This window comes from Triturus cristatus, chromosome 7 (genome assembly GCF_964204655.1).
Source record: "Triturus cristatus chromosome 7, aTriCri1.1, whole genome shotgun sequence".
Taxonomy (NCBI): Eukaryota; Metazoa; Chordata; class Amphibia; order Caudata; family Salamandridae; genus Triturus; species Triturus cristatus.
In genome coordinates this window covers 325,846,920-325,869,591 of record NC_140590.1, presented here as the reverse complement: position 1 = coordinate 325,869,591, position 22,672 = coordinate 325,846,920, and the positions used below count along the sequence as shown (strand labels likewise).

General features: G+C 45.6%; 1 protein-coding gene across 1 annotated transcript in view; it reads right to left on the bottom strand.

Moving 5' to 3' along the window:
* LOC146809586 (leukocyte antigen CD37-like) overlaps positions 1 to 19,025 on the bottom strand; it is a 180,919-nt gene extending 161,894 nt beyond the window's left edge. Inside the window, exon 1 of the mRNA XM_085616427.1 lies at positions 18,847 to 19,025. The gene's annotated coding sequence lies outside the window, so the exon portion shown is untranslated. The remainder of the gene's footprint in view (positions 1 to 18,846) is intronic.
* Between the last annotated feature and the right edge of the window lie 3,647 nt (positions 19,026 to 22,672).

Sequence of the window (22,672 nt, the reverse complement as noted above, 5' to 3'; positions counted from 1 at the left end):
TGAAACTAAATGGCCCTGATTAATGTTCAGCAGTGTGTATATATATATATATACTTTTTTTTATTAAAAACAACAGGTCTTGGCCAACGACAAACCTACAAAGAAGACGAAGGCAGGTAGGGTGTGTGATGCTGCTGCAGAGAGGGCTAGATCAGCCTGGGGGGGCTTGTCTGCTGTTAGCATCTATATATCGAAGCATGGGTTTTCGAACGCCCCTTCTGGCACAGAGCCACGTGGGCTCCACCCCTGGGATATATGGGTTCGGTTCTTGCGCTCACTGGCTGCAGAGAAGATCTGATGAACCTGCGGCTGTGTTTTCCACCATATGAGCTCATCGAGAATTAGCCTGAAGCCCCCTCCCTCAAGAAGTTCCATACCGGAAACAAACCCGCTCAATGTGCATTAACTGCTTCCTCTCCAGGGCGCCGAAACCGCCACAAACTAAAGTAGCTCGGGCAGCCATTTGAAAACCCAGCACTCAGGTTTCGACCAGGGCTCAGCTGAAAGGAACCGAGAGAGCTCACAAGTTGCCTTCTGTACCCTCTGGTACTTGCGATATTGCTTTTTCTATTATAAATGCAGGACTGCCCAGGGACATAGCTTCAGGGGAGGAGTTTGGGGTGTTACACCCCCTCTAAATGCATTTTCTAATACACAATTGGGTACAGGTGCTTTCAGTCAGGTATTTTGAGATGCCAGTCGGATTTCACTAGTACGTTTTACATACACACAGAAAAAAACATACACACTGTTTTGAAAGTCCTCAAAAATATTGGCTATTTTACAAAATATGGTGTTTTCTCTCTTAGTACTCCAACTAATTCGCATTCCTCTCCCTTTCCACTGCCCCATGGGTCCCTCTCATGTACTCTGCTTGTCCTATAATGTATTTAAACATTATATGCCAGCCTGATTGCCGGAAAATCTGAAGCTCACACCACCCCAATCTTACTGACCAAGCTGCACCCCTGGGACTGCCAAACAAACCAGAGTGTAAAGTCAAAACCTGGACAAGATGAGTCTGTAAACCTTGACTTGGAACAATAGTAGATGTCTGGACTGGACGAGCTTCTCAAACCTGACATGGGATAACATGACACCTCTTTCACGCTACACATACATGCCGATAGACCCGATTCAGTAGGAAGGCTCCTGATTTTTTAAGCCAAAAATGGCTTTATATGACTGTCTCCCATCTGAAATTATCTCTGCTTCAATAGGAGTTAATTCAGGAAATATATTCTCCTGATTATTATTATTTTTGTTAATCTACCACTTTCCTCTTCTTAAATGTGTGCGCGTATGTGCTAGACCAAGACACACCTCGCATGAGATAGCCAGCATCTCTTGACTGGACGAGCTGCTCACGTCACTTCTAGGGCTGTCCTGCTCACACCTCCGATGACCAACTAGCGATCGTGCAGTTCCCCTTGATGCTGGCGGACTTTGGATTCTCAGGCCGCCTTGCTGGGTAGTTGGTCGTTCCCTTAATTCCCTCAACAAGCTGCAGCGAACAATTGTTTTCAGCTGAACCCCTGGTATTATCCTGGCTGATCCGCGCAACCACTTCCTTACTTGGAACCATGTGCAACTACTCAAGGAGCGATTCGGTTCTGAATTGGGAATTGTAAATTCAGGCTTTTATTCTCTCTAGTCCTGATGATGATCTATGTATTGGTTGAATAGATCGAAACGTCGTCGACCCCATGTACAAACATGCATTTTAAACGCATTTGTTAAAAATTGTGCATGTCATTGTACCTTTATGAAAGCTTGCCCTTGTATTTCATACTGGCTATAAGCTTCATTCTTCAGCCTGATGTATGTTTCTTGTGTTTGACTGTCTGTACTTTCTGTTCAGTTTGTAAGGACACAGGACTGTGTCCCACTCTACATTCTATTTGTATGTCAGAAATTAATTCTATTTGATCATTAAAACTTCAATGTCCGGCTGGGCATTGTACAATTGATATAGAGCCGGTTCTGGTCTATATTTATCGCATGTTGCATTGTTTTTGAAGGACCTCTTGTTTTTCAAAATAATACACACCTCCGATGAGAGCGTTTGGGGTCTCTGAAATGACTGAAATGCTGAAATCTCACGTGGGATAACTTGACATCTCTGGATGGGGAGAGCTACTCAGCCCTGACATGGGTTAACCTGAAATCTGTTACATAGAAGCCCTGCTCATGCCTCACATTGGATAACTTGACATCTCTTGCAAGTTAGACACACTGACGCCTCCCATGAGATAAACTGACACCACTGAACTGGACAAGCTACTCACACCTCAAATGTGAACTTGAAATATCTTGCATCGAAGATCAACGAACACCTCACATTGCAAAATTTGGGATCTCTGGAATGGATGAACTACTCATACCGTACGTGGCATAACTTGCAATACGTGTATGATGTACACTACTCGCACCTAACATAGGATATTCTGTGATCTCTGGACTGGATGGGGCTCTCACACCACACACGGGTTGACCTGACATCTCTGGATTGGACCACAATGGACTAGGGCCCAATTGACTATCAGTAGGCTTAAAAATAACAGTAGGATCACAAGATGTTTTGGTGTGATTGGCTTCCACTTAAAACCTGGAGTGTTTTGGAAGGTCTGTAAGCCTTAGTAGAGTATAATGGTCTGGTGGCAACATCCAAGACTTAGCGTTGAACTGGAGAGAGCTAAGTCACTTATTAAACCACCACTACGTACAGAAGACACTTATGGATGAACGCATGAAAGGAGGTGGTGGTAGGAGACAATCATGCAAGTCCTCAAAGAGAACACGCACAGTACGACAACGAAGAAGTGCCCAGTGGAGTAACAATGGGAAAGGTAGGAGAATTAATGGAAGGAAAGGCACTGTAAGTATATTGAATCCGACGGGCTAATTTATGCAAATACAGGACTGGAGTAAGCAGAAGGAGGGGCTCCATTCCAACTACGTCATGTATGTAGCAACATGGCGGAGCCGCCCCTCTGCGTCACACATGTATGTAGCAACATGGTGGAGCTGCCCCTCAGAATACCCCCTTTCTGGTGGGCCTGCTTTGTCACAGTCCTTGGTCAGATTGCACAAACAGAGGGTAATGTTTAACCAGTGTTCTCATCCATGGTTCAACGAGATGGTGCTTAGGTTTAGAGGAACGGCCTTTGAAACCGTTGTGTGGGTTAAAAAACACACTGCACCAGATAAAAGCAGAACTAAATAAACATACCAAGCAGCAGAGGAGGCTGTGGTTAGCTGGATGAGATCTCCAGCTCGTGGAGAGCACGTGTTCGCAATGCTGGGGGTGGGGGGAGCGATGTATCCTGTGCAGGAGGGGACATCTTCAAACCGTCCTCACTGTTTCACAACTAGAACTGTAGGCCTGTCATTGGAAAAGCAAAATCACGAGTCCCAGAATGCAAAGCATTGTTGACTAAAAGCCCAAAGGCGGTGTCACATGTGAGACAAGGCATGGGCCACCAATGAGCAGCACACAGAATGGCTCGCTAAGGAGGCCGTGTTTTCTTACATTTTAACTCTCTAAGAGCCGCAGACATCTTTGTTGTTGTTTAACAGAAACCATTGACACAAATATTCCAGGTGGCCCCTTTGACAACCAACAGGGCACGAATATCCTTTTTTCACATTATGGGCTTCAGATAAAGTGAATTTGTTCTTGTTCACTATAGGGTGGAAATGTTTGTCGTTTTTAGTATTGTGGGTTAGAGATATTTTTTTGCCCTTTATTCTGAAATGGAGATAATTTTAGCATTTTTTGTTCAGTTTGGGGTGAACATGATTTTTATCCTTTTTTTTTCACTCTGGACTAGAGATAATATTTGTCGTTTTTTTCTATAGTCTCAAATATATATAATTGTTTCAATTTTCTGTACTCCTGAGAGGAAATTGTGTGTTTTTGTACTCTGCGGTGGAGGTAATTTTGGGCCCTTTTCTATATCATGTGGTGGAGATATTTGTTGTCCTTATTTTTTAACTCTTGGTCAGACTTAATTTTTGTCCTCCTTACCCTGGGCTGGAGGTAATTTGTGTCATTTTTCTTCATACTTGGATTAAGTTAACTTTTGGGCTTTTTTGGGTCTTAGTTGTCGTAGATTTATTGTGGACAATGTTTATACGTACCATGGACTCTGGGCCTGCCCCTTACTTACCATTGGATGGCTTTCTTGTCACTCTCATTGATAGCTTCTTATACGTCGGCTTTCTTCCTCTTCTTATGTTTGTGCCTCCCCTGGAGCATAATTTCTTTACCATCCTTTTTACTGGATGACTTGCATCCTTCTACTGCTCAGATTCATGTCACTACTTTATTCTTTCAACGTTAGCACTCCATTGGACTACATACCTTTTCTGACTCTTCCCTGTAGGCTGCCTCCCCCTTCACAAACCTTGCACACTCTCTCTGCTCTCTATAACCACCTCGAGTCCAAGCCCTCCTGCACAGCTATTGTAATTGTTTAATGTATTTTTTGTTTACTGCTCCTTGCCCACTGCTTGGCGGTGTTTTTCTACACCAGCCTGTACTATGATTGCTCTCCCACCCCTCACATCTTTTTTTAATAATGTTTTTGGTTGCTCCCACACCCTACCATTGTTTTTCACTCCCATGATCCCATCCGCACCACTACTGCATCTGCTCCTTTTTTCGAGACGTACTTTCGGGAACATTACATTTTTTATGTACTTCTCTGCCATATTGGAATGATATATAAAAACAACCAAAAGGGGGGCTGCACCCTGCTGTATGCATGCACATGCATGGTGACACAAGCATGCACATATGGCATCAGGCTGGATCTCCCCAGCACAGCGACACAAACATGCTCAAGTGTCAGAAGGACCGCAATGGTACACATCATGTGTGTTTACCTTTTTAATACCAATGCAGCACAACATAAGCATAAAGCCTTTTTTCTCTTTTTAGCATTTCCAAATAGCATCGGCAAAGCCAATCAGTCTATATTAGCAGCAAAAAGCCAGTCCAATTTATTTTGTCAATACTTGTCTATTGATGTTGTCAACACTTGTCTATACTCTTAGGTAATGATAATGAGTGTAATTTTTCTTCACCAAGGGGAAGATTATTTAAATGAAGCACGAGCCACACATTTTTTTGCTGTTGGTGTTGACCCATTTCAGCACTGGGATCCGGTCCGGACATGCACTAAAAAAGCGGGATGGTGAGGATCTCTGGCATCCAGTGCTACAAGGACTAGCTTTGTAGCAGAAAGTTGGGTTCACTAATCTGGCTCAGCTCAATGCATAGGTGCCCATATGTAGTCAAAGCCTATGTCAATCAAGGTGGTGTGAGGTGACGCCCGATATACAAAAAACGATTGTTTACTACAAAATACTTTTAATGTCTCTTCGTGTTTTAAATACATTTACAGTTTTTAGGTCTCGCCTGCGCAGCGCACATACGCTGCGTAGGAGGGCCTTTAGCCGTTGTTCTTCACTTTTTCAAGCACTGCACTCGTGCCTGTGGCGGCATACACCTTGCGGGAGCGCGCAGCGGCGCGCCACAAGCACGAGTGAAGTGCTTGAGAATGTGGAGACTGCTCCCCGAAGTGCGCACACGTGCTCCACTCCCGGGCTTGCAATGGCTCCTCCTCCCATGTTGCTCCATCGCACACAACTTCTCTTCACGCCTTTCCTGCTTGCAGGTACCCATCTTTCGCACGTGTGCAATTTAATTTTTATGGGGTTTTCTTCCAAACATTTATTTGGTTCTTTTGTCCCAAAAACTTGGGCAGGCATCTCTGTTTCCTACATTTCTGCACAGGGTCATGTCATAGATTCGACTGTGCCAGTCTGTTTCACTGCCAGTGCTGCTTCCGTGCATGATCCATATGTATCCAGGCTAATTATCCAAGCTTCACTTCAGTATTTGCATTAGCTGAGATGCAGGATCTAGCTTTGGGTCAAACAATGTCAACCATTACTTCCGAAGTTACTGTACATTTGGTTGGGGGAAGGTATTTCCCAGGCGATTGCTGGCGCATTCAGCCATGCTTGTTTCTAAACATGCACTCAGGCCGGTATCATCAAACAGGTTAGAGTCATTGTAGAGGTATCTGCATATTACACGCCGATCCAAAACCCGTCCCGGTATTTGATATTTGATATTTGAGGGGGTATTTATAAAGCGCAACGTTCGCTCCGGAGGGAGCATCATGGCGCTGAACAACCTGGATGCCCGGTCAAAGGTAGGTGCGAGGGAGGCTAGATGGCGGCTTTAGTCCAGTCGTCGGGGAGGTTAAAGATCCAAGTTTTGAGAAGTTTTCTGAAAGGCTTCTCTAAGGTCTGTTGTCTCAGGTGTTTAGGCATGCTGTTCCAAGCTTTGATGGCCAGGGAGCTTAAAGTTTTTCCACCTTTTGACTTCAAGTTGTACCTGGCGGAGGACATGAGATTGTCATGGGCAGAACGAAGGGAGCGACTCGGGTTGTAGTGTGGAAAGCGTCTGGTTAAGTATTTAGGACCAGTGTTGTTAAAAGCCCGAAAGGCAACAGTAAGAATTTTGAAAAGTATTCTTTTATGGAGGGGTAGCCAATGCAGTGTTTTTAGGGCTGCAGAGATTGAGGATTTGCGGGGTAATTTTAGGACCAGGCGGGCAGCAGTATGGAGGACGCTTTGGAGTTTGGTCAGAGTGGATTTTTTGGTCCCAGCCAGGAGGCCGTTACAGTAGTCAATGCGCGAGATTACGAGGGCCACTGTAACAGTTTTCCTGGCCTCAAGAGGGAGAAAGTCGAAGAACTTTCTGAAAGATTTAATTATACCGAAGCATCTGCCGGCAACCGTCCTGGCGTGTTGGTCGAATGATAGATCTGCGTCAAATACTACACCAAGGTTTCTAGCTGTTGTGACAGTTTGAGGAGGGGCAACAGAGTTATCCGGCCACCAGAGGGCTGGGCAGAAGGAGGTGTTCTTTCCGATGGGGAGGATCTCTGTTTTACCAGAGTTGCATCGGAGGTGGTTAGTGTCCATCCACTGGAAGACCGCAGTTAAGCAGTTTTTAAGATGAAGCTCAGCTTTATTTGAGTTGTCCTCAAGGGGTACGATCAACTGAGTATCATCGGCATACGAGGTGACGGGTATTCCGAAAGATTCAATCAAGGTAATGAGGGCAATGAGGTAAATATTAAAAAGGAGGGGACTCAGGATGGACCCTTGGGGTACTCCAGAGGAGACCTTTTTCTCCTTAGATTGAAAAGGACCAAGGGCGACAGTTTGGGACCTATCGCTGAGGAATGATCCTATCCATGATAGGGCTGTGTCTGAGATCCCTATAGCCATCAGTCTGTTGATCAAGATAGAGTGTGATATGGTGTCGAACGCTGCCGTGAGGTCGAGAAGTATCAGAATGGCTTTCTTTCTCTGATCTTGCAGCGTTTTAATTGTGTCAGTCAGTTCGATCAGAGCTGTTTCAGTTGAGTGTTTAGGGCAGAAACCAGATTGTTGAGGGTGAAGTATATTATGGGTTTCCAGGTAGATTTTGAGTTCTTTATAAACTAACTGTTCAGTGATTTTTCCCAAGGCAGGGAGAAGGGTGATTGGGCGGAGATTGGTCAAGTCCACTGGGGATTTGTTAGTCTTCTTCATGAGTGGTTTGACAACACCCTTTTTCCATATGCGAGGGACAGATCCGGAGCTGAGTGACAAGTTGACTATGTCATTGATGGTAGGGTTCACCACATCTATGATTTGGTGGAGAATCTTGGGGGGGCAGGGGTCAGAAGGGGAGCCGGATTTGCAAAATAGGATGGCTTCTCTGGTTTGGACCAGGGTGACCGGTGTGAAATTTTTGAGACTGCCAACTGAGGAATCAAGTAGGTCTGGACTAGGAGGCCCTTGAGGGGTTTGCGGAGGGGGAAAATTTCTTTGGATAGAAGTGATTTTTTCGTCGAAGTATTCTGAAATCTTGTCACATAGATCTTGGGATGGGGGGATTTCGGGTTGGAGGGCCTTGGGCTGAGTAAAAGATTTTACTATAGAGAACAGGGTTTTTTGTTTCTGACTAGCTTCCTTGATGGCTTTTACGTAGAAGATTCTCTTGGCCAATTTAATGTTAGAGTGGTAATTTTTCCTCTGTTGGATATAGGCAAGATGGTCGTCATAGTCGTAAGTTCGGCGCCATTTGCGCTCCGCTTTCCTGCATAGTAGGTGAGCGGTAGCTAAGTCAGGGGTGAACCAGGGGGCGTTGTTTTTTGTTTTCTTATGAGTTCTGCCCGGTCGATTAGTGGGATTCCGGTTTTTAATTTCTTGTGTAATCCAGTTGTGGAAGAGGTCAGCATCCCTTTCTATGTTACCCGATAGAGCGGGGAACTGGGAATGAAGGATAGGATTGAGAGTAAAGTTTTCCTGGACAGTTTTCCAGTTGACAGAGTTGTCATAGTGAGGTCTTATCCCTTACACCCTTCCCCATCCTGTTTCTCACTCCCTTACCTTATTTTTCCGCACAACCTACACCATGTCCTGTATTATTCCCTACAACCTCAACAAACATTAGATTATTTTTCACATATCTTGTCTCGGTGCTTCATTACCTTGTCCCATCTCATGCCTCACACACCTAACGAGTCATGCCTTATTCTCATACAGTATATCATGTGTTTTAAGACTCAGTCATAGCATGTGCCTACTCAGTCTCATTCCACACACACACACACTAAAACTTATCATGCCTTACTCCTTGCATACCTTTTACCCTCCTTCTCCCACACCTTCCATGTTGTCCTATTCGTTATATGCCTGGCATCTGCCTGCCCTGTTCTTCACACAGCCTAGACCATCATTTCCTCACACAGCCTGCACATTGTCCTGTTCTGCATGCACACTACATCTATGCCCATTCTTCCTCTCCACATTTCTGGGAGTAGGTCATGTTTTAGTCCTCACATAACTTGCCATATTGCATTCCTTACGCACCAGGCATCTATCATGTCTTTTATCCTCCTGCACCTGTCTTGTCTTATTTCCTGTGCTTTATGCACACTGTTCTATCTTATGTCTCACTTACAGTCCAGCAGACCCCATGGTATTCTTCACACACATTACACACTCCCAGTCAAGCTCTTCATGCCCCTCCACAGGCTCTTGTGTTGTATTGCTTTCTCAATATTTGAGTTGAGTGTTCCAATTCCTTTACAACCCCCAAACCCTGCCATACTTGTTTACATCTACTGGGTCTTCAATCATACTTAATAAACCTTCTACTGACTTCTTCCTACCACATGCCAAACTTTGTCCTTTCTTATTCCCTACACCATCCACAAAATCGGGCTCTTTTCTTACACAGCCCCAAAAAATAAATATTTCTGTATTATTTCCCAAACCTTTTACTTCCCCTCCCCTTTGCATCCAGGCATACTCTTTCTTGTCTATTCATTTCTGAAACCCTCACACCTGTCAGTATGTGGGCTCATTCCTTGCTCCCATATCAGTTTCCTACTTTTCCCACACTCTGCCGTGCTGGATTCCTCACACGCAAGTACTGTACTCCCTGTGACAATCTGTACGCTCACGGAACAGAAGTTCATCATCCAAGATTAGAAATTTCGAAAGAAGTACTTGTTGTGTTCCCAGGAGAAACCCGCTTGTGTAGTATGCATTTGTATTATTTACCTGCAGTGTTTATTCCTATTTAAGGCATAGCCAATAGGTCTCGCCTTTGGGACCTTATAAGTGTTTAGCCATGCAACACTTGATGTTGTTGCACCAAGGATATTGCGCTGGATAACTAAACAAAGGCGAGAACAATTGGCTATGCCAATGCTTGTTTGTATAGTCAGAAAATAGAAGGTACTCAACACAAAAGTCCAAAAGGTGGCAAGTGAGCTACAGGGCAGGTTCACATTATATTCTCAAAGCCAGGCAGCTGCCTGGCGCCAATCAGTGCCCAGTGCATCCCTCCGTTCAAATAATTTACCAGACTGATGGAGCCTTTCTGTCCTCTAAGAGGAGTCTTGGAAACTCATCTCCCCCCAGCATACTGCAGGGCCAAGCACAGAAGCCCGGATACACTCTCTGTGGGCTGCTCTTCCGCCAAACAGGCCCTAACGCTGAGAAGAACATCAAGAAAGATTCAGAGAGGAGGTAGTTCTCTGTAGCGACCCTCATCTTCTCTCTTAAAAGCTCCATTTGTACACAAAAGTAAATATTCACAAACAGCCAACAGGCACACCAGAAATATTGCATAAGCATTTACTGCACACATTTGTTCTAATAGTAACAGATATCACAACACAAACTACCCCAATAACTCTAGAACGTCAAGGCCCAGATTCTCAAAAGAATCACAGAACGGTTGCTGCGCTGCTTTGCGTGACAGGGAGAGAGCAGGCGAGCCCGTATCTACAGAGATATGGCTCTCTTCTCCCTCTCCCTAGTGCCGGCGCTGATTTCAGCTGCCGTGCACCACGCACACACCTTAGTACCACTACGGTGCATGCCTGAGTCTAGTATAGGTTTCGTCCTGGTGGGGTACCCTTCCTGTACAAAATACTATGGCCAAACGAGTTTAAAAGCTTTTCCTACCTTGTATGTTTGCTGTACAGTGCAGCACACATGCAAAGTCTGAAAAGCAAGGAGAAATGAAAACATTTCTGTTTAATGCCTCCTCTTCAGCGGCGTTAATTTTTTGCCCTAAATCCTGTCTACTAATGTTTCGCGTAAAAAACCATGGGTGGTGCATGATAAAGCCCATGTACCACCCATGTAACGCCCCCTTAACGCAAAGTAATGCAAGCAGCAGTTCACACTGCTTTGTGTTACTTTTCGATACAAACCAACACAAATATCAATTTGCGTTGGTGTGTTAATCCTCAAGAAGGTTTAGCATCAGTTTGGTGCTAAACAAATAATGGTTCCCCAGATACAAAGTTGGCAGCTCTGGCCGTTACGCCGTATCCTCTCCCTACTCATCCTTCCACTACCTACCAAAGTAAATCCAAATGGAAAGAAATTCAGAGATCTCTCAGGATACTGGGTGCACAGCTCTAAAATGCACTCACCCCATCACTGAGGGGCTGTTACAACCTCTTGTGCAACAGCTTGTAGGTTAGACTGCATGTGGGGGCAGACCGGTCCCTCTTGCTCCGCCTTCCCTATGTGTAGGATCATAGCCTGCATCGACAAGGACACCCCTCGCAGGCCACCTCACTATTGTGCTAGTAATGGAGTATTCGGGGGTCACTCTCATTAGCTGCGTTCCTATAGCTGCTCCAATATGGAGCAGTCAGCACATAAAAAACATCTGCACAAGGGGCTGAGTGAATACTGTCTGGTTACATATATTGCAGAACTCCACATAAGTGCGCTCATGACAACTGATGGCACTGTCACCCATAGTGTATTGCAGATCTCACATGAAGGGCCTTTACAGTCTCGTCATATGTTTTCCATGTTGCCAGTGCTGTCCTAACAAATGCAGCCTAGATCACCAGGCACGTGTGCTCAGGGGAAGCCCTGGGACTGTCTGGAGAAGTGCTGGTACTGTCTGAGGAAGTGCTGGTACTGATCTGTTACATGAAGCTGCAGATTTCTAGAGATGTGCCAGTCCTGCCCTATTATAGGTCTTCAGATCTCTTGTGAACTGTCAGTGCATTCCACTCAAATACAATGCAGATCTGTAGAAAAGCGCCAATAATGTCAAAAAAATGTGCAGCGCGGTTCCAGAAAGGTTTGCTCCTGTAAAGTGTAAATGCAATTTAATTCAATATACTGTGGCTTTCTAGAAAAGGGCCATTACTATCTCCCATACATGCAGCACAGATCTCTGGACACAGCTCGCAGATCTCTGGAAAAGGGCCAATACTGTTTGAATTCAGATTCTTGAGAGCTTTACCCTGACTGTCCCAATAAACACACCAGGGGTCTCCAGACAAATGCGGGCTGCAGGGGTGCAGGCATGGTCCCATTGTAGACTCTACAGCTATCTAGATAACTGCCGGTACTGTCCCAACAAACATACCAGAGGCCTCCAGACAGGGCCTGCTTTAGGGCAGTGCGACTGGTGCAGCCGCACCGGGTGCTGACCTGGGGACGGGGCGCAGACTCACGATTTAAAATCACCCGCTGCAGAGTTCCTTGTCCGTCCAGCTTGTAGACAGCAATAAAAATGTCAAGATAAGTCTTGCGGTTAATGTTTCTGCTACAGAGAGATCAGAGTGTTGTCTAGTGGCAGTTTTGACTCGTCATAAAGTAGAGCAGAGGGTATATACCTGTGGTAGAGAATGTGTACCATGCAGACCACAGATCTGTATTTGATGTGGATAGCTGAGTGGATTACTGCTTTTTGTTACAGAGATCCTTTTGTCTCCGCAGTTAATAAGATACAACCCTAATACAGAACAGTTAGGGCATTATGATCCCCCCCCCCCAGTCTTTCATTATCTATTCATGATGTTTCCAAAAAAAGGTGCTCTTGGATACATATACATTCTTGTTGGTAGAGCCAGCCTTTACCAGTGTTTGAAAACAAATGAAATGTTTGTGAGAGAGGGGCTACAGAGAGATATGGGGCACATTTGCCCCGTGGTAGTGAGGGAATCTGAAGAGGGGTTCATGGGGAGGGGGGGGGGGCAAAAATTATTGTTTCGACGGGCACCACAAATGCTAAAGCCGGCCCTGCCTCCAGACAAATGCGTGCTGCAGGGTGGCAGGCATGGCCCTACTATAGACAATGCAAATCTCTAGAGAACTGCCAGTATTGTCTCAATAAGCATACCGCAAGATCTTACGACGAGTGTGAGTGAGGCTAGCACTGTCTCGTTACATGCACTGTAGGTCTCTCGAGAAGAGCAGCGCCGTCTCACGTGCCCCTCTAACCAAGGCTGGTCCTGACTGCCTTTAAAAAAGCCTTGATATGAATTCACTAAAAGTATCTCGAAAGAAGTGCTAATACCGTCCCATCAAATGTACCGCGATGTCTCGAGACGCAGCGTTTTAGGTAGGGCGAAAGAAGTGGCGGTCAATAAGAGGGGTGCGGCCTATGTCACTAAGGGATTGCCCAAATATGTAAACTACATTTGTGTTTTTCCCATAGTGTGCAAACCGACTGGTATTTTGGCTGCATCCCAATGTATTACAATTGACATACACCTTAAGCCAGCCAGGACTATTGGCTTTCTCAATAGCTGGTAACTGTTTAAGATGAATTAGTAAAAACAATGATTTTGTTGTAAATTAATATTGAAAATGTTTCATTTCTGAAATTCTAATACTGTGAATGTAACATTACTGAGGCCTATGACAGCGTGTGTGGTCTTCAAAGTGTCTCAGTCACTCCTGTTATGTTCACCTTTTGTAAGACGTGTATTTAATTCAATTCAATTCATGGCATTTGTATGCGCACAGCTACCTCCAAGGAAGTGTCCCGCACTGGAGGAAAGCGCACAGGAGTGAAGGGGGGACTAAAGATTATACAGCCATAAGAGAGGTATCAAACAAAAAGGTTTTAAGATTGAGTCTGAAGACTGATTCTGAAAGGCTGCAGCGCAGACTGAGCGGCAAAGAGTTCCACAATTTGGAAGCCAGATATGTGAAGGAGTGTCCGCCTCGTCTGGATTTAAGTATGCGGGGAACATACAGAAGCTTGCAGTTGTTGGACATAAAAGCTCCGGACTGGGAGTAAGGCTTAAGTCTCCCCCTAAGATATAAAGGGCCCTTGTGAGTGTAGGCTCTAAAAACTAGAGTATGTGCCTTAAATTGCATTCTCTTAATAATAGGAAGCCAGTGAAGATACCACAAGTGAGGAGAAATTGCTGAGCATCGGGGATGTCCATGGTGAAGGGATGTCCAAGGTGAAGCGTGCATCAGAATTCTGGATAAATAGAAGAAGTTGGATAAGGAAAATTGGTAGGCCTAAGTATACACTATTGGCCTAGTCCAGTTTAGCCTAACCAGAGCGAGGACTTCCGTTTTTCGGGAGTCCACCAGAATGAGGTGGAACATCTGTCTGAGGGATCTAAGGGTGGCAAAATAAGAAGCGGAGAAGGACCTAATTTGAGGTTCAAAGGTGAGATGAGTGTCAAATTTTACCCCAAGGATTCCGGCCATCAGAGATGGGGCCGGGCAGCACCACAGACTGGCATCAGGGAATAATTTAGTGCCAAAAAAAAGAATCTCATATTTTTCTGAGTTTAGTTTAAGATAACTTTCCTCCATCCAAGCCACCACACCTTTCAGACACTGCTTGAAGGCACTCAATCAAGTTGAGGGAGTGTTTATATGGAAATCTAAGAAGAGCTGGGTGTCATCCACATAGGAGACCATCCGCACCCCCAGGACTCCACCAGTTTAGCCAGATGCTCCAGATAGATAATATAAAAAGTGGGGCTAAGTGCCGAGCCCTGGGGGATGCCACAGACCAGAGGTTTGGAAAAGGAGGCCTGCTTGGGAGTGATCCAACAGGAAGGATTTCAACCAACGCAGAGCCTGGCCTCTGACACCTATTCTTTCTATTCTGTCTAGTAAGATGACATGAGAGACAGTGTCAAAGGCCGAAGCCAGGTCCAGCAACATAAGCAACACAGGAAAGCTCTGATCGAGTTTTTCCTTGATAAATTCAGATACTTCAAGTAAGGTTGACTTGGTACTGTAGCCAGAACGAAAAACAGATTGGGATTCATGCAAAAGAAAATTAGATTCTAGAAAATGTGACAGCTGTTTGTTGACCCTTTTCACTAAAAGTTTAGCTACATTGGGGAGGAGAGAAATTTGCCTAAAGTTACTCAGAACCTGAGGATCCGCCAATTACTTCTAAAGCAGAGGGAAAAATAGTGCATGTTTCCAGTAAAGTTGAGCCTCGCCCTATTTCAGTGATTTATTCATCCGCACATTAAGAATAGGATTAACCACATCAGCAACTAACTTTAGGAAGGCTGGAGGACAGGGGCCTAGTGGAGATACAGATTTACACCTTGCAATTCAGGCACTGAATCAGCCACGGAAATGGGGTCAAACCTCAGAAGCAGAGGACTGGAGAGGTGAAGACAGGGGTGAGTGACCACATCAGATGAGGTTGGATCAGTGAATAGGATGAAAATGTTTTTAACTTTCTCATGAAATAAATTAGATAGATCTTGGCAGGGTTCCATCCAGGGAGTAAGAACATTTTCTGTAGCTTCGGGAGACAGAATTATTTTTACAAGTTTAAAAAGTTCATGTGCCTTATTAGCTGCCTCAGATATAGAAGAAGCAATGAAAGATTTCTGTGCTTTCCGGATAGAGGAATGATAACATTTCAACGCAGATAGGTAAATTACTTTATCCTCGTAATCAAAAGCCCTCCTCCATCGCCGTTTAAGTCTTTTATAACACCATTTTTCGGCCCTAAGAGCCTTCGAGAACAAAGGTGCGGAAGGAGATGATCTGCTGGAGGAGATTGTTTTGATGGGGGAGATCGCATCTTACGCAGAGATCAACCAGTTATTAAAGTTGGAAACATCAGATTCCAACACTCCATTGCCGCGATAAGAAGAAGACTGCATGGCCTGCAAAAAGCTGCTTCAGTTAGCTTGGCCCAAGGTCTGGAAGTTTTAATGATTGTTCCTTGAACTCAACCGGGGCTTGGGGAAAAAATGCCCAAAGGGACTATTAAATGGTCGGGCCAAGGAAGCTTAAGTGCTGGTCTGACCTTGATCGCATCAGTAGATGAAAGAATGAGAGCTAGTGTATGACCAGCCAGATGAGTAGGTCCCCTGACCAACTGCTCAATATCAAACCCTTCCAAGGAGGACACAAACTGTGGCGCCGGCCTATTGTTGGGATCATCAACATGAAGATTGAAATCCCCTAGTGCCACGAAGTTCGCGTGAAGAGAAGATAGCTGGCCAAGGGCGTCAGCAGGAGGAAGGAGAGAGTTAGCCGGAGCACCATGATGACGATAGACGAGGGCACCCAAAAGAGCAGAGGTGGGGGATAGAACGATGGTGAACGGCAAACCTTCAGTGATATTACCAGCCGCCAGTTTAGAGATGGAGTATGAGAAGGAGGAGCGGTGTCTAATAACAAGCCTTCCACCATTTTACCAAACACGATCAAGATGTTTGAGAGCAAAAATTAGGAGGGATGGATAGGGCTTTGTCAGCCGCCGACCAAACCTGAAGCCAAGTCTCTGTCAGAAACACCAGATCCCAGGCATTTTCCGTAAGTAAGCTATAGATATCCAAGGCATGTCTGGGTAAGGAGCGACAGATAATAAGACAAGCAGACAAAGAAAGTTTGGGGGGTAGATGAGGGTATAGCATCGGGCACCAATATGTAAGCCTTTTTCCACTCATCTATATGCATACATTACACCTCTTCTCTTTCCTCTCCAGCACCCTCTTCTGACTCTCTGAATGCACTTCCTCATATCTCCTTCACCACCCCCAAACACACCACACATCCCCCTTGTCAATTTTAACAACGTTGTACCTCCTTCACACATTTGTACAAAATCACATTTGCAACAGGAGAGTGTGACCATTGCTCTGTGCTGTTCAGCAGAGAGGCCAAAGAGTGCATGGCCATGTATTTGGAACACCTGTCTGACCCATCGATCGGCGCTAAGAGAAACTCGCACACCCTTGGCGAACTCCAGGGCGCTCAGTCATGGCTGGTTAGAAACACCTGGAGGCGACTCAGTTTAAGGTATGGACTTTACAACAGTAATATGCAACACGAAACATGACAGAAACACAACATCCTGCAAATAGCTAATGCTCTCAGGGAATGCAATACGAAGCAAAACATGTGAAATATAAACAGGAACTAAACCGCTCTCCTGAATTACCTTAATTGTATTGCAATCACTGTTCAGAAATCAATAAGCGCTATTTGACAGTAAAGTTAAACTAAAACATGAATATAGGGTCCCATCGGGACCCATTTCAATGTCCGTTTTTAATTACTACCAGGTGTGAGACCCGGAGGGACCCGGCCCACTTAAAACCCTGTAGAGGTGTCGCTGCACTCTCTCATTAACTGGCTATTCTGGATTCTTGTTGTAAAACTGAACAATGGTCACAATTTAAAGACACTCGCATCGTTCAAGGAATGGAGTGATCGCCGCCAGAAGAGAGCGCAGCGGCAGCTCGGCTCTCTCTCGGAGTTTGCTTATAAAGTTCATTGGAGGGGGGAGGGGTGGACGGAAGACTTGGGAACCGACATAATTTGTATTCTGGGAGACAGGCTTGGGGGACGGGGAAGGTGGGGCGTTGAACTGGCGACTCGCAGTTGTGAATTTGAGGGGGGGGTGGAGAGAAGTTGGGGGTGCATAGCAGGCGCTCCCCCGCGCCCCGCCCTTTCCCCCCGAGTTCCTGTTCCTCTTATGAATACGTTCTTTGTATTGACTCGATCGACATGCAGCAAGTGTTTTCTGCACTGTCCCTCGGGGCTTGAGGGGGAGGCGGAGGCCGGCAGAGGAGAATCCCAGGTACCCCACCCTGTCTGGGGGAGAAAACAGACAACGCTGGCCGCACCCCTGTCACATGAACCAAGATGCACAACTCTGCAGCTATTAATTTGAGTGGATACACTGCACAGTGCCAACATGCTTACTTCCTCCGAATTCAGGGAGCTTGAGACACTGTGAATGTCTCATCTACATAACACTTTTTAGTGCAGACGTCCTTTTTGTGACATTTAACATAATACAGAAAATTCATTTTATTGACTATGTAGGCTGGAGTCAGGTGGAAAGCAGGTTGCAGATTGACACAGATCTAAGCGACAAGTACATTGACCTACTGAACTGTCTTACTGTCAGGGATAGCCCCACTTAGTGGTGCGCGCGCACCCTACAAGGGCCCTCCCCCACCACCTTTAAACATCCTCCCTAGCTCACATCTACCCCACCACAGAGTGCTTTGAGACAGACCAAGCAGACCGAAACACAGACAGCGGAAACAGACCCTGGCAGCAAGAAGTGGGCTTCAAAGTGCTATCACCGCGACTGCTACAGGGACCCTTTGTAGTATGAGGACTCAGTGATGCTGGACAGCGGAGCGACCCACCAGCAGCCAACATAGCGCTATTCCGCAACTTAAATAAGCAAGCGCACCGAACCAAAAGCATATTCGGGGGTGTGCCGAACCGCACGGTCACACCATAGCTCATTGGAAACGCTTTCAAGCAGAGCTGCTTGGTAAAGTTAGCATGTAGTAAGCCGAAATGCTGTGGCTAGCGGGACCTCTCCGCGGTGTGCGGTGCGACGGCAGCACTAGTCCGTAACAGCGCTACACTGGGTCTTTAAACACGGATTTTTCAAGCCAAAGTCGGCACATTCATAGACTATCAAACAATTATATTTATGGCCTATCGCAAGCGCCTCGAGGCGATCCAGCGTGAATGCCTCTCGCTCTGTTACTATTTCTCTGGCAGCCTTCCATGCTAGACTGAGCTGTGAACTCAACACGGAGTAACACACACCCCGACACCGCTACCTAATCCACAGAGAAAAGAAATAAAACGTTGGGACTCATGGTGTAGGTAGACCAGTCCCTCGTTGTACCCTTTCAGACACATATTGTTTCGCTTTTTGACCCCCACCATCTAAATGGATGTTGTAAAGGTGTATTTCCGTCTGCCCCGTTGCTGTAGCTGGTTCTTGCGGTTACCCCTGTACACATTCACTGAAGTAATCGTTTGAGTTTAATTTCTAGTAATGTAACCCGCTGCAATCCTTAAAGCCTGCTTGTTGTAAAGCGCTCTGATGTCCGCGAGCCGTTGTCCGCGCTATATACATTTGCAAAAATAAATGTCGCGGTCACCGCAGCACTAGAAAGGACGAGCGCTGTAAACAGAAATACACAAATAAAGAAATTAAAATAACTCTCTTCTTACCAGCAACGGCAGCAGAGTTTCTCTGTTGTTCAGCGCGCGGCCGCTGGACCCCAGAGGTGGGCTGGGGCTGTCAGTTACACTTCCTGGTGTCTGTCTGCTGAGCTCTCTGGGGCAGTTTGAAAGTGCTGGCTCAGCAGACTACTCATTCACACCGAGCCTGTCCACATCTGGCCCCTCCCTCTCTGGGGCGGGGTCATGATAATTCCTTGAAGGGACCAGAGGTATGCGAAATTCAGCCGTCTGATTGGTCGAGTTGAGTCACGCCTCGATGCTAAGGTTTAAGGTGGAGTAGAGGGAGTTATGTAGAAAGATGTCAAGTTTGGCTCATTTGTGAATATCATGAAAGTATGGCGAGGTCACGTTGCCAACTCGAGGCCGCCTCATATCCCAGCAAGGCTGGGACTCAGTGTCTGAGTCACGCCTCGAGGCTCCCCAGTCAGAGGCGGGCCGGCCGGCCGCGAACGAGTAAATTCTGTCTTTTATATGTGGAAAGGCCGATAGAGTTGGGGTGACCCATTCAGGCCGATTATATTGAGTGTCGGTAGGGCTGGGGTTGAGTAAGCAACCTATCACATTTCTATCTGAAGACACTGTTGAGTTCAGTAGAGCGAAGAAAATGTCAGAAGGGTGGGTGACTTTCAAATGATGGCCGGTCAGATACGCCTATCACATTTCAAGCGCCACCTGACAGGTGAGGCCCCCTCCCCGGCCCTATATATGTGATCGTATTTACAAGTTCAAGTACGAGAGTCTCTTCAGCAACGGGTGACTTTAGGCACTCAATACATCTTTATAACCACATGGCCCGACTCATCCTGTCATCCATTCATCCACACATTTTCTCATTCTTTCATTCACCAATTAAACCATTCACAATAGAGCACTCGAAGAAACTCAACACGCATGTGCGAGATAAACCGAAAGAATAAAAGTGTAAATAAGAAAAAATGCCCCAGCCTTATTATAGCAGGCGCACGATTACAAAATAAACGTAGCAGTGCCAGTGCCTGGCCGCCTTGCAATGGTATTGCAGATAGTGTCTTGTTGCCGCAGAAGTTTGAGTCAGTTGGGCACTGGGCCTGCAGATAAGCAAGCGCACACCCACGAGGCTCTGGCTTTCCAGGGGTAGGCACTGCCCACCTCCCTGGCTGGAGAAAGCTCCTCCCCTTGAGCGTATAGACGTGCGATTCCGACCGTGGCTTTGGTGAATATGCTCGAGGGGCGCAACTCGACCAGAACTTAAAGGGGGGAGGTGGGGGGGCTGGCTAAGACTCCCAACCAGGGCTGACTCGAGCGCTGTCGGCGGCCCTTATGATAGTCTTTTTTGCGCTCTCCTTCCCCATAACCTCATTCTCCATGAATTTTCTCATTACCACTCCCCAACAGTGCCCCTCATCTCTCTCTAGCCTCTCTCTGACGTACATTTTTTATAGTGCTTTTTATAGTGCTACTCATAGTTCAGTCGCACTTAGGGCCATATGTACAATAAATTGTCGGAGAGAGGCTTTAGCCTTCCTGGCTTAACGCCTCTCTCTGCCACTTCTGAAACGGAAGGCTGCACCCTATTTACAAGAATGTGGTGCAGCCTTGCGTTTTCCCCCTGCGATGGCACTAAGTTTAGCAACTTAGCACCAACGCTGGCACCCTTGCAGCATAGTGAAAGTGAGGTCTGTCTGTGTGCAGGGGAGGCTTGTTTATGTGTAGGACGGTGTCCCTTCTTGCACATAAGCAATCCTGAAATGCCATTCTGTCACTTTCATGTGTGCTGCTTCATGCAGTACACATGAAAGTGAAAAAATGGCATTTTTGTTTTTAAAGATTGTATGGCAATTTGCTTTTTCCATGTGTGCTGCACAAGGCAGCACACATGGAAAAATAAAAAATAAAAAGGAACAATGCATTTCTCCTCGTTTCGCCAACTTAAGACCAGGATTTACCTGGTCTTAATTTTGGCGCTGCCTCCTATGTACGCCACCCTTGTACATAGGGGGCAGCGTCAAAACGAATGGGTGTTGCGGTGGAACGCCCACCGCAACACCCACTGCCCACCACTTTCACGCTAACCATAGCATGAAAGGGGGCCTTGTGTATAAGGCAGCACGCTTCCTTGTGCATAAGGCGCATCCCCTATCGCCACCACAATGTTGGTAAAAGTGACGTTGTGGTGGCGATAGGGGCTTATACATAGCCCCTTAGTTCTGTGTTCTGCAAGGTACACGTTCTTTGCTGCAGGTACATTAACCCTCTGCGCTACTTTACAATAAGCTGAAACTGCCACTATACAAAATTCCGGAATCCCACAAGGAGGAACATTAATCTCCAGAGTTATCTTGACATTTTTATTGTTGCCTGAAAACTGCCGAGACACAAGACAGTTTCATGTGCTTTTAAACCAAAAATGATTTTTAAACACAGCGCTCCTCACACTACCATAATGCCAGTCCTGCTCCCAGCAATGGGCCAGCACAAGAATTTCCAGAAATGGTGTCAGAGCTAACTTCATAGCCATTATATGAGGAAAAAGATCTATGTAAGTGGTGAGGTGTGATTCTTCCCCAAATTCCAGCAAGCAAAACAATTTAACAGATTTCTGTAGATGATTTAAGGGAGAGTAGACTTCTCCCCTGAGAATTTTTTGGGATCAAATTTGTAAAACTCAGCAGACCCCTTTAGGGCATTTATGAAATATTCTAGTGCTTTCATGGTGCACCAGGGAAGCCTGGCCTTTCCTAGGAGTAGGTCTCATCTTTTTCAAATGTGTTAAGTCAGAAATTACTTCTACTATGCCAAGCTCACATTTTTTTCATGGGCGAGCCCCTTATGCCAAGTAGTACATTCAATATGGCAATGCCAGAAATTTACCATGGATATGTCAGCCGAAGTCAAGGGTACCTCTAAAAATTCCCTCCGGAATACCAGGGTAGGCATTTTGCAATTGACACCCTCTATAAACGAGTACAGGAAACTTATGACAAGAGTTACCTCAAATATCATTTTCAACATTTTGCTATGGATCCACCCCACATGCTAAGAATTACGTACCTCATGTCAGGACTTTTGGTCAGGTGTGGTGGTGCGTGTTCTGTGTTCCTGCCTCTGTGTATGACTGGGTTAGCGGCTTTCTCAGTTAGACAGTTCGAATCCCCACAGCTAATGATGTTCTCTTCATAGAAGCATGTCAGGGCCTGCAGGTTGCCATAGGTAAGTCCTCCCGTCCATATGCTATTAGTGCCCTTGTCCTAAGGGCAGGAATGATCTCCAGTATGCAGACCAGCAGCATACTTGAACGCATAACACACACACTGACACACACACACATTTACTCACATACAATTTCACTATATTTCTTGCACTCTTTCGTACATTTGTACTCTGTCACACTCACTCAGACATAATCCCACTCACATTTCCATTAGTGAATCTGCTTTTATTGTGTTAGAAAAGCTTGCCCTTCTGCTTCTGCTATACATGCCCTGCCTTTTAGTGAAGCTTAAAAAAAACATATTCTCTATTCACTATTCAGAAATAATAATTTATTGCCTTGTCAATGTTTCTTACAATTATGATGTGGATGTGAATAAAAGGTGCACGTCCTTAAAATTGCTGTGCGGGGCTTATATTTGGTTTCACACGTGGATCAAGCAGGTATAGTTTTGGAAATTAACAAATTAACGTTCTAACATGTAGCATCAAAACATCCAACTGTTCTAATTAAATGCTTGGCTTGTTCGACAACCACGAATTTCATCCAGTAACACTTTGCATTTTTGAGTTTTTGAGACCCAACTTACAATGTGAAAAAAAACCACTACGTGTCCCGGAATAA